Source organism: Periplaneta americana, chromosome 9, assembly GCF_040183065.1.
Source record: "Periplaneta americana isolate PAMFEO1 chromosome 9, P.americana_PAMFEO1_priV1, whole genome shotgun sequence".
NCBI lineage: Eukaryota > Metazoa > Arthropoda > Insecta > Blattodea > Blattidae > Periplaneta > Periplaneta americana.
This window is the reverse complement of record NC_091125.1, coordinates 155,713,756-155,730,048: the sequence shown is the minus strand read 5'-3', so window position 1 is coordinate 155,730,048 and position 16,293 is coordinate 155,713,756. Positions and strand designations below refer to the sequence as shown.

Below are 16,293 nucleotides of genomic sequence, written 5' to 3'. Positions count from 1 at the left end.
CTTCAAATGGGCAACTGATCAGTCAAGTACCCACTCTTAGTTAAAAAAAATTATAGTGATGCAGTAGATTTTTCTTCGAAGTTGTGGCATTGTAGGATTTGACATTTATATTTAATTTTATTTTAAAGTGATGCAGTAGATTTTCCCTCAGCTTTGGTATAACAAGACTGTTGGCATTTAGATTTCTTCCTTCTTTAACGAGATGATTACAGACTTGGAGTGCTATGATTATGATTCTATAAAGCCACAATGTAGTCAGTCTAAAATTGAAGAGAATGAACAAAGAATGTAACAGCCATTTTAATAATTTTCAACTGGTTGTCAAAACAGGTTGTATGCATGAAGTCTGATAGCCTATAAAAGTCATATATTAAAATTCTAAGTGGAAGTAGGCCTAGTTAATATAATTATAGAATCACAGTTATCACCAGCACTATATCATTTGGATGGAGACAAATACATATTCGGCGATTGGTTGAGTGAAGCACAACAATGAAAGACATTATCTACTATGTTATTTTTAATTACACGAACACCTGATTAATAACAAGAACCTCTAACAAGGTAATCGAAGTTTATTACTAGTAGGCCACCAAAACTTATCTAATTGTATTACAAAATCACCTTGTTTTTAATTTAGCATATCGATAAACATTAATTAAACCGAAAATGTTTTTCGGTTTAATGAAGCTGAAAAGGCATTTTCAGTGCCAATAATAATTTATTTTGTGCGCAAAAGGTTGGAATTTTGGAGTAAGAGGAAAAGGAAGGTATCTGTGTTCTGAAATTTATCCCAATATAAATGACAATGATAAAATATTTCACAATTATGCATATTTTAAGTTTATAATGCAAATGAATGAAATTTATTTCTGAGCAAGTTAAGAGTTGTAATATATTTCCAGGAAAGGAAGGTTTGGAATCCTGTTGTAGCTGTGACTAATACAATGAAGAATAGATACTACAAAATATAATTACAACATAAAATAATTGTTACAGTCCTAATATAATAGGCATGTTCATTAAAAATAAAAACGAAAGCATAAGAAGCGAACACAATATGATTAATACATAACATTTATATATCAACACCAACAGAAACAAAATCGCAGCTCCATTAAAAAGAAGCAAATAGGCCTACAATATAACATATAAAACAAATTTAACACAACAGAAAAATCTAAAAAATCACACCAAACAAATAAATAAAAACAGTTGAACTGGAGACTACAAATTAAAATGCAATAATTGCATAGATTTCTACGTATGACAAATTGGAAGATCATTCCAAATAAGATACAATGAACATATTACAACAATAACCAAACCATACAATATATCAAATTATACAGAACACACCACTAACAACCATAATTACAGTAATACAGAATCAGAGGCAGATAAGATAGATTAGATAAATAAGTTAGATAGACCAACACCACCTAGATACAGGCCTGACCATTGAAACAAGATGGCCGCCAAAGTAGGCAGCACCATATCTATGAATGTATTGACATTTTTAATGCAACGAAGTAAAAGAAGCAATATAATTTTGAAAATAGGAATTAATTCTTCATTTTTATAGAAATTATTGAAGATATAAAAACAATTTGCTACTTTGAATACTTTTATACTGTAAAATATAAAAATAATGAGAAATACTACACAGCAGTAAAATAAAATATTATCTCAAGATTACAAACATTACCATCTGTTCAATTTCAATTAGTATTTATGCACAGAAGTAGGTCTAAGTAGTTTTAATCGGCCACTGTAAGAAAATAATCTTTATTAAACACATCAGTTTAATTATTATGACATTGAACAGGAAGAAACCAATGCATTCTTAATTTTCCAAATAACTCTAAATTAAGTGTACAACAAATATTCAAGAAATTTTATTGAATTTAAAACAGAAACTAAGAGGTGGCGTATTTATAAAATATAAACACAATTTCTGATAGTGAAATTAAAAATACATATCTTTATAAATACCTTTATTTGGTCAACTTTATGAAAAGATCACACACGATATCTTGCTGAAGTTCCTTTCGAAATTCATACAAACTTTTTACTTACATTTTTAGCTGTGTGATCAATTTTATGCACACAGCGGGTTCCCACAGAAGTTCATGGTACTCCTAATTTCAATTAATGTTCACAATGCACTATGTGCAGAACAAAACTGTCCGTTCTCAATTCACTGTTCGCTTGCCTTGGCTAGTTTTTCTAACTCACTGTTCAAGTTCACTGCATTTTTATAAATACATGCTTATCACACATGTCTGAAAATTATACACAAGTTTATTTTACTGAAGACTATTATTTTGAAAAAAAAGATCGTCTATACTGTTGTTGTCACAACACAAATTACAAAAAATTCCATTGCCTCTAAACCTATTATACTTTTTTTCACAATTTTATGCAAACTTTCAGCACACATTGTCTTCACAGGTAAAATATGAACTAGTTCCTTAAAATCTGACAGCAGGCTTGAAATCATAAAATAATGTGCGCTTGTAGCAAGCTGGACATTATTAAAGGCTCCTCCAATAACAGCACCTCCTTTGCAGTCCATACATGGATTTATATGTATTTCGTCCATCATAAGAACCAAATATTTATCAGCTTCCTTTCCAGAAAACTTACTCTTCACATATGACAGGAAATGATTATCATATTGTTCTAGATGTGGGCCAAGGAAAATGTTCAGACAAGTCTCTTGATTGTTGATGGGTGAGGTAAAACTATTGACTGTAGACTTCTGATATATTTATAACAATGAGGGGATATGGAATGTAAAATACAAGAAAATGTGAGAAGGGAAGAACTGTATGAATTTTTTTTTTTTTTTTTTTTTTTTTTTTTTTTTTTTTTTTTTTTTTTTGGTACAAATAAGCTGAATCTGTTCTACAATGAACCTAATGACCTCAGTGAATTTTGATTGAGGAGAAACAACACATTAAAAGGGCTGATACAAAGGTCAGAATTTTGTTCACATTCTTTTTCTTTCTGTCTTGGATATAAATAACTCTAACATACTCAAGAGCATTGCTAATTTCATCCAAATTGCTGTTTTAGGAATATTATTATCTGCATCACTCTCCGCTTCTACATCGTAACTGTACAACTACTAAATTTTCATTAATTACTATTATGTTATAACAGGTGCCGGAGAGAATTCAATATTTGCAAATATGATACTGTTATACAGTCCAGAACTCTGGAATATTCAACAATTCTATTTTATCTTAAAAATATTTATTTCAGTCACTGACTTCACAGCATATGTTTAAGTTGCTACACCTTTACATTACATATTTAAAAGACGTATGAACGTTTTCGTTGGTCTACGCCAACATCATCAGATACGAGGTACATTTCAGCAATATCAATGCTCTCTACATAATATCTACAAATACAAAACATACTTAGTGGCATGCAAAATGAGACATATTAAAAACCAACATTGCTGTGATACACATTGACATTCTATATGACTGCCTTGATTGTCACTTACTTAAAATACACGTATAGATTACAAAAAATATTGATTTATATATATATATATATATATATATATATATATATATAAATGCAAGTCTTCACATATGAGATAATAAAATGACATGATTTAAAAGTGATAAAAATAATAAAATATAAAACTAAGATAAAAATTATGAATGTGAAGAGTTGCAAAATTACAGTAATTACATTTATTATATTTTATTTCTGTTTCACAATAATATATATATTTCCACCATTCAGAAACGTATGTATCATGGTTTGTGTCACGTAATTATTTGAATATTTTTCAAGTTTATATGGTTTTATAAATGCCAATGTATTATACGTTGGGTTGTTTGATGTTGATTAATGATGTATATTTGATTTTGTCGGTAATGCTGTTCCTCCAATCTGGAAGTAATTGAATTCAATAAGTTGATGACCCAATTTTAATGGATTTAACATTTGATTTGTATGATATGTTAAATGGAAGAAACTTACATGGCAATGTATTGTCGATGTCCAATACTGTAATTGTAATGAACGTGTGGTATGGCGCAAGTCAATTATCAGAATGAACTGAAAAAGATCAAATATTGAATCACTACTAATGATATTAATGAAGCAAATATTTGACTGGCATCATATGAATTTAAATGAAGGACAAAATTCGGTGCAGTTATTTTGAGTAATGAAATAGTTACGAAAATAAATATTTGTGTGCGGTTACTATGTACTAGTAGCAATTTGAAATTGTAATATAGTTAAGTGAAAGTATAAATCAAACTTTATCCAAAACAGCATAAAAATATCTATATAGACTTACTCAGTGTAGACGTGCCTTCTTAGATGTTGATTATATGGTGGTTGTGTGAGGACTGTGTGACGACTACGTGTGTCATGGTCTGAGGAAGATGTGGACAGTGCGCGCATGAATACATCACGTCACATGTTATATAGTGTGTTCTGTAAGTTGGGTAAATTTTCATTAATTAAAGATTTATTTCTTTTGTAATATTTAGAAATATAATATTCTTCCGCTGTATTTATATGAGTATTATCTTTATATGTTTTAATTATTGTTAAAGTATCATTTACTGAGCCAAGTTCGTGTCCGTTTTGAATGAGATGGGATGCGTATTTTGACTTTGCTCTGTTATGTTTAAAATCGGAGATGTGTTCTTTATATCTTACTTTGAAGTTCCGTTTTGTTTGCCCGATGTATTTGGCATTACAGGTTTTACAATTTAACATATACACTCCTTTCTTATTAAATTTATCAATATGGTGCAAATCGTTATTAATGTTATTGTTGATTTTATTGTTAGTTTTGTATGTTATTTTTATGTTTTCTTTTTGGAAAAAATGTGCTAATTTGTTGGAAATGTCAAAGCCGACCGCGTTTTGTTGTTCCCTTTAGTAGATCTAACGATTTGCACCATATTGATAAATTACTATGGTAAAACTAATAATACAAAATTATTACATTATGTTATATCATAAACTTTTTCTTTTGTAATTTCCTTGGGCTACCGCTGGTAGCCCCGGTAGTCCGCAAAATACGCCCCTGGTTTAGAATAATTGATTTGTCCATTCTTTCCTCTGCCATAAACAATGCCTGTTGTTGCTCAACTTGTGGCTCCAAATCACTCAAAATTCATGATGATGAAAACAGGTTTGGTGTTGTTTGTACTCTCCATATAGTGTGTGACAATTGTGGATTCGATTCACAATTTAAAACTTCTAATAGAAAAAATAATGCATATGAAGCCAATGTTAGATTGACTTACAGCATGAGATGTGTTGGTGTTGGGAGGGAAGGAACAAATTTGGTTTGTGGTCTCATGAACATGCCTCCACCAACAATACTTTACACTGATACTAATAATATGCTACTAAAATCCCTGAAAAAAGTGTGCGATGAGTCTATGACAAAAGCAGTACAACAAGCAGTCTCTGTAAATGATTGTGATGGAAATGATCTATCTGTGTCCTGTGATGGTACTTGGATGAGGCGTGGATTTTCCTCCCTCTATGGTGTATCGACCGTAGTCAGTATCGATACAGGTAAAGTATTAGATGCCCAAGTACTGAGTAAGTACTGCACTACATGCTCCACCAGAAAGAAAAGTGGAAATAAAAATGAAGAGGAGCAATGGGAAGAAAATCATGCTAAGTCTTACTGCAAGAATTATCATGGTTCTAGTGGTGGGATGGAGGCAGCAGGAATGAAATTAATTTTTGGTAATTTCATAGAAGACGGGCACTTGGTTGAATATAGTAGTATTACCAACTTTTTTATTTCAGAGTTAAATGTTAGTGATCTTTTAGTGACTTTTACATGTTAGTTCTAGGTTTTTTTATACTAGGTGTCGCCGTGATTTTCTTTTAATTTGATTGGTATAGTTGTCATTTGTTCTAGAATTTTCGTTAATTTTGATTGGATAATGACGTTATCAGTTGTTCTTGGTTGTTTGACGTGAGTGGTGTTATGTTGTGTCTGATGGCTAAAGCTATTGAAAGTTTGTCATTTTATGATTTTTGTGATTTTCTTTCGATTTGATTGGTTATAGTTGTAATTTATTCTAGAATTTTCATTAATTTTGAATGGATAATGACGTTGTCAGTTGTTCTTGGTTGTTTGACGTGGGTGATATTACATTGTAGATTTGTCTGCATTTGTCAAATGCGCATCATCATGCTTACGAAAATTGATTTACAGCTAGATAAGCAAAAAGCTCTACACATCAACCAACACAATGCTCTTGTGAAAAGAAATCGGGAGATTTTACTGCGTCTTATTAACGCAGTCTGCTTTCTAGGAAAACAAGAATTGGCTTTTCGGGGTCATAACGAGAGTGTGGAATCAGACAATAGAGGAAATTATATTGACTATTTAAGTTCCTTAAGTGAATTTAACCATATACTGGCCAATCGTCTTGTGGGTTCAACAGTATTTCGTGGTACTTCTCCTGCAATTCAGAATAAGTTAACATTTGCTATAAGTGGGGTTATGATAAAGAACATAAAATCTGAAATAGAAGAAGCACCTTTTATGGCCATTGTTGTTGATGAAACAAGTGACTGCTCTAATCAGAGTCAATTGTCCACTGTTTTAAGATACGTCGACAGTACTGCCAATGTTCAAGAACGGTTTATAGGATTCACAAACGTCAGTTCGGGCAAAACTGCTGCTGCTTTGTTTCAGCATGTGGAAGGTGTTACAGCAGAATACAATGTCGGCAATAAGTTAATTGCACAGGCATACGATGGTGCTTCAGTTATGGCGGGAAATATTAATGGCTTAAAAACTAAAGTTCAAGAAAAGTATCCTCAAGCACTATTTGTTCATTGTTACAGCCATGTTCTCAATTTAGTTTTGCAACAAACTACTTCATCCATTCCAGAATACCGCATTTTTTTTCAAATCACTGTCGGGTTTAGCTGCATTTTTCCCATCATCTCCTAAAAGATCAGAAAAACTCAAAGAATTTATGAACAAGAAACTCCCAAAAGTAGCACCAACTAGATGGAATTTTACATCTCGACTTGTAAATACAGTGAAGGAATACAGAGAACAACTGACTGCTTTCTTTGAAAATATCATTTGTAATGACTCTGAAGAAACCAGGGATGATGATGTAATTGTGCAGGCTGAAGGATATTTGTATTTTTTCACACATTTTCAGAATACATTCCTTCTTGAAGTTTATGCTAGTGTTCGCACATACAGATGTGCTCTACAATATTCTTCAGACAAAAAGTCTAGACATAGCATACTGCTTGCAAGAGGTATCAAAGTTAAAAAATACTATATCCGAGTTCAGATGTAGTGGGTTTCCGTCCATATGGAAAATGAAAATTCTTCAGCCAATACAATTGAGCCACCATTAAAGCGAAGACAAGGAGATGATGAACTGAAATACAGGCAGCTGTACTACAGCATACTAGATCGTATGCACATGGAAATTACTGACAGATTTTCTGATTATGGAAAGCTTTAGTTCACACATCTCCTAGATTCTCAAAAATTTTCTGCTTATAGAGAAAACTTCTCGAATGAGGCACTAAACAAATTATTTCAGTCCTATAACAGTCACTTTGATCAAGTACGTTTGAAAAATGAATTAAGTGTAATATATTCAGCAGAAGTCTTTGATTTTTCGAACAAACCTATCCATGAAATATTATATGCCATATATGAAAACCAGCTGAACCAAGTTATTCCTGAAGTCCTTAAATTGGCAACGTTAATTGTGACAATACCAGCTACGTCAGCATCGGTAGAAAGAACATTTTCTGCGTTGAAGAGAATAAAATCCTACTGTAGATCAACTCATACACAACGTTTATCCGGCTTGGCACTGATGTCCATTGAAAAGTCATTTCTACAGAAACTTCGCAAGTGGCCCAACTGCAATTTCAAAGACGAAGTCTTCAACGTATTTTCGTCCCAATCAAGACGTCTGGAATTCACTTATAAATAAGTAAGGAATTTTATTATAGGGATTTAAAATATATTTTGTGTAATAATAGGGTCAGTGGTAGCCCAGACCCTTAAACCAGTATTCGCCACTGTTCTAAACCCTGTATTCAATTTACTTTCATCAACATTATTTTTCAATTCAATTCCTTCTCCAATCTTTATGCTAGACCTGCTCTGTTGTCCTTCTACATTGAGAGTTGGTACAGACCTAACCTTTTCTTGAAAACACACACACGTTTCTTTTTTGTATTATTTATAATACCTTTTTTCACTTTTCTAAACACACTGTTACTGAAACGAGGCATACGCTACTGTATAAATAACACTCGTGGAAGACAAAACTTACAAAACCAACTTCACAACAAACACGTGTTTACTACCTCCAAACCAAGAAATCAAAGCAAGCATGCTCTTCCCGCCTAAAATACATGTGGTACTCCTGCTCACAGCCATCTACACTCAAACATAGAGCCTTTCCGGGCGTTTGCATGTACAAAAAGAGAGAAAATGAAGGATGACTGGAGTATTTGGTAAAAAAGTGGGCGTGGCACAGAGCGGCCATGGCTCTTTAAATTTTTAAAGCCCATTTATAATTGGAATTCGGCCGTAAAATTTTGTGGACACATTCTCAAGGCTATAAAGTTTATTTTGAACCACTTTTTTAAAAATGTGATTTTTGGTCATATCCGCCCTACATCCCCCCTTAATACTTTCGAGGCGCAATTTAATTACTTATATTTTTTAAAGTTTAAAGCATATATTCAGAATATTTTGGGACCTGATTGAAGACAGAAAGCTTTCCCTGGTTTTTACTTATAGGAACATAACGAAAATTTGCCATTTTTAGTTGTTTTTAAGAGATTTAATATACTAATACACAACGTATATCCTCAATGTTTATATACCGAAAAACAAATGCACACGCAAAGCGCATCCCTCAAAGTACACGTGTGCTATCTGTTGGTGCTAGTTCAGGATATCCCTATTGTCTTGCAACTCTCCTGTCATGTCTCATCTTAAAAAAAAAAAAAAACACACACACACACACAAAAGAGATATAGGAATTCTAGCATAAACTAAACACGGCCTTCCAGATCAACTTTCTGCTATGCAGGAAAGAATTTAAATATGATAAATATGGGATTTATACATAAAGATCGTAGTATATATTACGAAAGCCTTAACAATAGCATTTACTTCAACTTTATGCATACCAGTATCAATAAAAACATAACAATACATTCAACGCCACCTGTACCGATTCCAGCGAGATTATCGCCTGGAACGAGAATCTCTTCCAGCATCTTCCAATGCATAGACAACACCAGTGTGTGTGTGTGTGGACGTCTGTTTGAATACATATTATCAATCTTTGATTTTTCTCGCTAGCAAGATATCTTCAAGTGTGTCTAAAACGCAGTGTGCGAATTTTAGGTGTGTATAAAAGTGTGTTTAATTAGGTCAATGATTTATCAAATTATAACAGGGAAAATTTCAGTATATGGATTCCTCACTGACAATTATATCTTATTTACTTATTGGCTTTTAAGGAACCCGGAGGTTCATTGCCTCCATCACATAAGCCCACCATTGGTCCCTATCCTGAGCAACATTAATCCAGTCTCTATCATCATTTCCCACCTCCCTCAAATCTATTTTAATATCATCTTCCCATGTACGTCTCGGCCTCTTCAAAAGTAACAATTAAATCTTAATAGTACATTATGCAACGAGCTTATAATGATAGTAATTAAGAAAGCGAGTGTGGATGTTTATGAAACGAGCGCAAGCGAGTTTCATAACTTTCATACGAGCTTCTTAATTACCATTATAGGCGAGGTTCATACGACTTTTTATGCTCGACCATATTTCTAACTTGAAATTACCGGTATTCAGATGTATACATTTAATTTGTATCTGACAAGATCGGAAGTGACCTTGTTCTAGGTCGTGAATTGTGAGATGTGCGCAGACGCGAAAGTATTGATTTTTTCCGAGGAACAATAATGTCATTGACCTTGATGTATAATCCCGTTAAACTTGCTATTATAATATTATAACCTTGATTATTGAATTCGACATTGAAAAACGAGAAGACAAATTGAATTTATTTGAATATTATTATAGTAACAGAACATAAGCTTCTGCGACAGTATTGGATTTCCAGCCTCCGTGACTTTTCGCTAATTCTCTTTCGATTGCATATCCGAGAATAATCGATACTTGCGGTTTTATAACGGTACAAAGCTGACTTGCATTGGCTGAACACATGTAAGCTGAGTTATCATTGGCTGAAGACCTGTACTTTAATGAGTAGGTGTACTTTAATGACATGCATTAAAGGACTGCTATAAGGTGTATAATTAGTACATTTCGGCATGGTCGAGCATAAAATACTAAAAAGAACAGATTTGTCTGTGTTTGTCGAATGCGCATCATCATGCTTACGAAAAGGCACTTTTCAGTGTCAATAATTTAGTTTGTGTACACAAGGTCGGAATTTTGAAGTAAGAGAGAAAGGAAGGAATCCCGTGTTCTGAAATTTAACCTTATAACATCTTAAGACCCCATAACTCTTAGGCTACATGTTATATAGTGTGCATACTACCCGCCCAAGTTATATCTGCGTCCGGAACGAAAGCGAATCGTCGTTCCCTCTTTCTCTGGCCTTTGTGACCTATGAGTATTTTTTTTCTAATTACGGTTTATTTAACAACGCTCGCAACTGCAGAGGTTATATCAGCGTCGCCAGTGTGCCTGAATTTTGTCCCGAAGGAGTTCTTTTACATGCCAGTAAATCTACTGACATGAGCTTGTCGCATTTAAGCACACTTAAATGTCATCGACCTAGGCCGGGATCGAACCCGCAACCTCGAGCACAGAAGGCCAGCGCTATACCGACTACGCTCCCGATGCCGACTCCTATGAGTAAATATTAAGCTGATAAAGAGGCGTATATATCTTTGCATTGTCGACCTGGTTGGCGAGTTGGTATAGTGCTGGCCTTCTATGCGCAAGGTTGCGGGTTCGATCCCGGGCCAGGTCGATGGCATTTAAATGTGCTTAAATGCGACAGGCTCATGTCAGTAGATTTACTGGCATGTAAAAGAACTCCTGCGGGACAAAATTCCGGCACATCCGGCGACACTGATATAACTTCTGCAGTTGCGAGCGTCGTTATATATATATATATATATATATATATATATATATATATATATATATATATATTAGATTAGATTAGATTAGATTTATTTATTTAACCTGGTAGAGATAAGGCCGTCAGGCCTTCTCTGCCCCTCTACCAGGGGATTACAACTATAACATGAACAAAAAGATTACAATTAATATTAAATTTACAATTACAATTACAATAAAAATTAAAGTACGACAAGAATACCTGATTAATGAAAGCTAGACATTTTATCGTAGAAGTTAAGAACAAAGAATATTTTTGTATTTACTAAATTACAAATTAAACCTACAATAACAAAATTCTATAGTGATGAAATTACCGGATATTGAGATATTTTGTGGTAGATTAAAAGAACTATTTACAAGAAACCATGTCTGAACGAGTCTCAATTACTGACCAAGTGCCTAGTAAGTTTGCGTTTGAATTGAATTTTATTTCGACAGTCCCTGATGCTAGCAGGTAGCGAGTTCCAGAGTCTTGGCAGGGCTATTGTGAAAGAGGATGAGTATGAAGAGGTGCGATTATATCATTATATCTTGTCCATGTATTGTGGGTCCCTGTCACCACGGCATGGCGCGTCCTCAGGTTGCAGATAGAGGAGACGGCCTCCAGATATGGAGGGTAGCTGCGAATATATTGAATAAGCAGTCGTGGACAGCCGATAAGGGGTGGTCCTCCAGCTTGGGGGTTGCGCGAAGGGCTAACAACCCATAACCGTAAAAAAACAGCTTGTTACGAATCCCTACAATAAGCCTCGGAATAGGACTGATTCTCTGGCACGGCCACAGCAAAGGAATAAGGTTTTGAGATTTGGAACTTGGAACGTAACTACTCTTTATAGAATAGGAGGGGTAATATTAGTAGCAAAAGAACTAGCTAGATATAGAATAGACTTCGTGGGCGTACAAGAGGTTAGGTTAGATGGGAATGGCATATCACAAATAGGAGATTACTTGTTGTATTATGGGGAAGGAAACAATAATCACCAATTAGGAACAGGATTCTTTGTTCATAAAAGAATAAAATCAGCAGTAAAAAAGGTCGAATTTATCAGTAACAGGTTATCATATTTAGTACTTAAGGGTAGATGGTGCGACATCATAGTTATAAATGCTCACGCCCCTACAGAAGAGAAAGACGACCATATAAAGGATAGCTTCTATGAGGAATTGGAACATACTTTTGATCAGTTACCTAGATATCACATGAAAATTTTATTGAGGGATTTCAACGCTAGAGTAGGACAGGAGGATTTTTTTAGACCAACTATTGGAAAAGATAGCCTACACGCAACTAGTAGTGACAATGGAATTAGATTAGTCAACTTTGCCACATCGAAAAATTTAATTGTCAAAAGTACAACATTCCCCCATAAGGATATACATAAATATACTTGGACTTCTCCAGATGGATTGACACACAACCAAATAGATCACATCGTGATAGATAAACGGAAACATACTAGTATAGTAGATATTCGAACTTTCAGGGGTGCAGACTGTAATTCTGACCATTATTTGGTGATTGGAGAATTAAGAGAAAGATTATCAGTAGCCAAGCGAGTATAGCAACAAGTTAATATTACTAAATTCAATATTTTGAAATTAAAGAACGAGGAAGCTAAGCAAAATTATCAGGTCGAAATTTCGAATAGGTTTGCCACTTTAGAAAGTTCCGACGAAGTTGAGAAAAAATTAGATGTTAATAGCGTGTGGGAAAATATCAGAGATAGTATCAAAATTGCAGCTGAGCAGAGCATAGGTTATTATGAAACTAAGAAAAAGAAACCGTGGTTTGATGAAGATTGTTACATGGTAGTAGAAAGAAGGAAACAGGCAAAATTGAAATCCTTACAGGATCCAGTTGAGGAGAAGAGAGATAATTATTTCAATGAAAGACGGGAAGCAAGTCGTACACTTAGGAATAAAAAGAGAGGTTACTTGAAGGAAAATCTGAATGAGGTAGAAACAAATAGTAAGAATAAAAACATTCGAGATTTATATAAGGGTATAAAGGAATTTAAGAACGGATATCAGCCAAGGGTGGACGTGATCAAGGATGAGAATGGTGACTTGCTTGCAGACTCTTCATCAATCCTAAACAGATGGAAAAACTATTTTGCGCAACTACTAAATGTACATAGGCCAAATAGAAATGATCGGGACGAAATTGAAATACAAACTGCTGAGCCATTTATACCCGAACCCACGCTTTCAGAAGTCGAAATTGCGATAGAAAATCTGAAAAAGTACAAGTCTCCATGTATCGATCAAATTCCAGCAGAATTAATACAAGTGGGTGGAAGTGCATTATATAGCGAAATTTATAAACTTGTACTTGCTATTTGGGAAAAGCAAATTGTACCAGAACAATGGAAGGGGTCCATAATTGTACCTATTTTTAAAAAGGGGGACAAAACCAACTGTGGTAACTTTCGAGGAATATCACTTTTGTTGACGTCGTACAAAATTTTGTCCAATATCCTTTTGAGAAGATTAACTCCGTACGTAGATGAAATTATTGGGTATCATCAGTGCAGTTTTCGGCGTAAAAGATCGACTATTGATCAGATTTTTCGTATTCGACAGATAATGGAGAAAAAATGGGAGTATAAGGGTACAGTACATCAGTTATTCATAGACTTCAAAAAGGCATATGACTCGGTTAAGAGGGAAGTTATATGATATTCTTATTGAATTTGATATTCCCAAGAAACTAGTTCGATTAATTAAAATGTGTCTCAGTGAAACATACAGCAGAGTCTGTATAGGTCAGTTATTATCTGATGCTTTTCCAATTCACTGCGGGCTAAAGCAGGGAGATGCACTATCACCTTTACTTTTTAACTTCGCTTTAGAATATGCCATTAGGAAAGTTCAGGATAACAGGCAGGGTTTGGAATTGAATGGGTTACATCAGCTTCTTGTCTATGCGGATGACGTGAATATGTTAGGAGAAAATACACAAACGATTAGGGAAAACACGGAAATTTTACTTGAAGCAAGTAAAGCGATCGGTTTGGAAGTAAATCCCGAAAAGACAAAGTATATGATTATGTCTCGTGACCAGAATATTGTACGAAGTGGAAATATAAAAATTGGAGATTTATCCTTCGAAGAGGTGGAAAAATTCAAATATCTTGGAGCAACAGTAACAAATATAAATGACACTCGGGAGGAAATTAAACGCAGAATAAATATGGGAAATGTGTGTTATTATTCGGTTGAGAAGCTCTTATCATCCAGTCTGCTGTCCAAAAATCTGAAAGTTAGAATTTATAAAACAGTTATAACCGGTTGTTCTGTATGGTTGTGAAACTTGGACTCTCACTCTGAGAGAGGAACATAGGTTAAGGGTGTTTGAGAATTAGGTGCTTAGGAAAATATTTAGGGCTAAGGGGGATGAAGTTACAGGAGAATGGAGAAAGTTACACAATGCAGAACTGCACGCATTGTATTCTTCACCTGACATAATTAGGAACATTAAATCCAGACGTTTAAGATGGGCTGGACATGTAGCACGTATGGGCGAATTCAGAAATGCATATAGAGTGTTAGTTGGGAGACCGGAGGGAAAAAGACCTTTAGGGAGGCCGAGACGTAGATGGGAGGATAATATTAAAATGGATTTGAGGGAGGTGGGATATGATGATAGAGATTGGATTAATCTTGCACAGGATAGGGACCGATGGCGGGCTTATGTGAGGGCGGCAATGAACCTTCGGGTTCCTTTATAAGCCATTTGTAAGTAAGTAAGTATTATATCTTGTAACATGACCTCAGTCGCAGACGAAAGAGTAGGTTATATATTAACAACTAAAGCAATTAGAGCTGCTAGCGCTCGTCTCTTACATTCATGGGACGCAAATTTAACTAGGGGGTGTAATATGTATTAACATTTTCGACAAACCTTATGGCATCATCAGATACTTTTGTTTGCAATAACATAACCTCATTTATATACTTGTTTGGCTAGATCTGTAGTAATAGATCGCCAGTAAGGAAAGTTAGCCCCAGCAGCTGTCAGCAGCTCATGTTACCGGTACTGCTTATAGGACACGTGAAGTATATGAAGCTGTCCACTTGCTCAATTGCCTCATGAATGAATGCAAATTCAGTTTCCACACAGGGATGACTGATACACGTATCAATATCACATATTCCCTGTTCACTTGTATCATGCATCCCCATGCAACACACTAACATGTAATTACTTAAGGGTATGTAGATTGCAATTGCACAAAATTATCGATAAATCTTATCCATATTATTGAAAAATGATGAAGAATATTTTACGTAATATTTACTATGATTGGATTGCAATTCTAGCTCTAGATAAAAATTTTCAACTCCACACTTGCTACAAATGACAATAAACCATCACTAGGAAGTGATTATTAGAACATATGAATCACAGAACAGTAATATCAAAGTTCGGGTCAGAATTTATCATATATCCCTGTGTATCAAATATCCCCAGTCTCCCCTGTCTGATGATGCCATAAGTTTTGGCGAAAACGTAATACAAATATGCACATTATATAACATGTAAAGAGTTATGTCTTAAGATGTTATAATCCAGCATTGTCAGACAGACTAAACGGAGCGGAGCGCTCCTCTAGACTCGTTGCGTGCTCCGGTGTTTCCACAGACATAAGCAAGTTCACGCTCCGACTCTAGCTCCACAACAGGTTTTGGAGCTTACAACTCTGACACTACTGTTATAATCTGATAAGTCATTGACAGAATTAAACACACTTTTATATGAATTGTAAAGTGTAGACTTTTGTTTATGAAACAGAATTTTCCACACTGATAACTAGGTACTAATTTTTACATGTAGAAATGTGGACAGCTGAGATGTGGAAGAAAGTTCTTGTGGTCTTGATTCTTTGCTATGGCCAAGCAGAGTGCCCACGTCGGTGTTCTGATATGAGACCTACATTCAAATATGGCAACAGACCATCTACCCTCAAATGTATAGAAACAAAAACAATGCAATTCATGATAAATGATGTAGAGTTGTTTGGTATAGAAAGATTTTTGACGGATATTACTTCGGATTGTGTGAGAAGAATTTCAACAGACTACGAATGTCTTCGTGT

At 34.5% G+C, this 16,293-nt stretch overlaps 1 long non-coding RNA gene across 2 annotated transcripts in view; it reads left to right on the top strand.

Moving 5' to 3' along the window:
- LOC138706654 (uncharacterized) overlaps positions 1-16,293 on the top strand; it is a 74,425-nt gene that overhangs the window by 44,298 nt on the left and 13,834 nt on the right. The gene's annotated exons all lie outside the window — the stretch shown is intronic.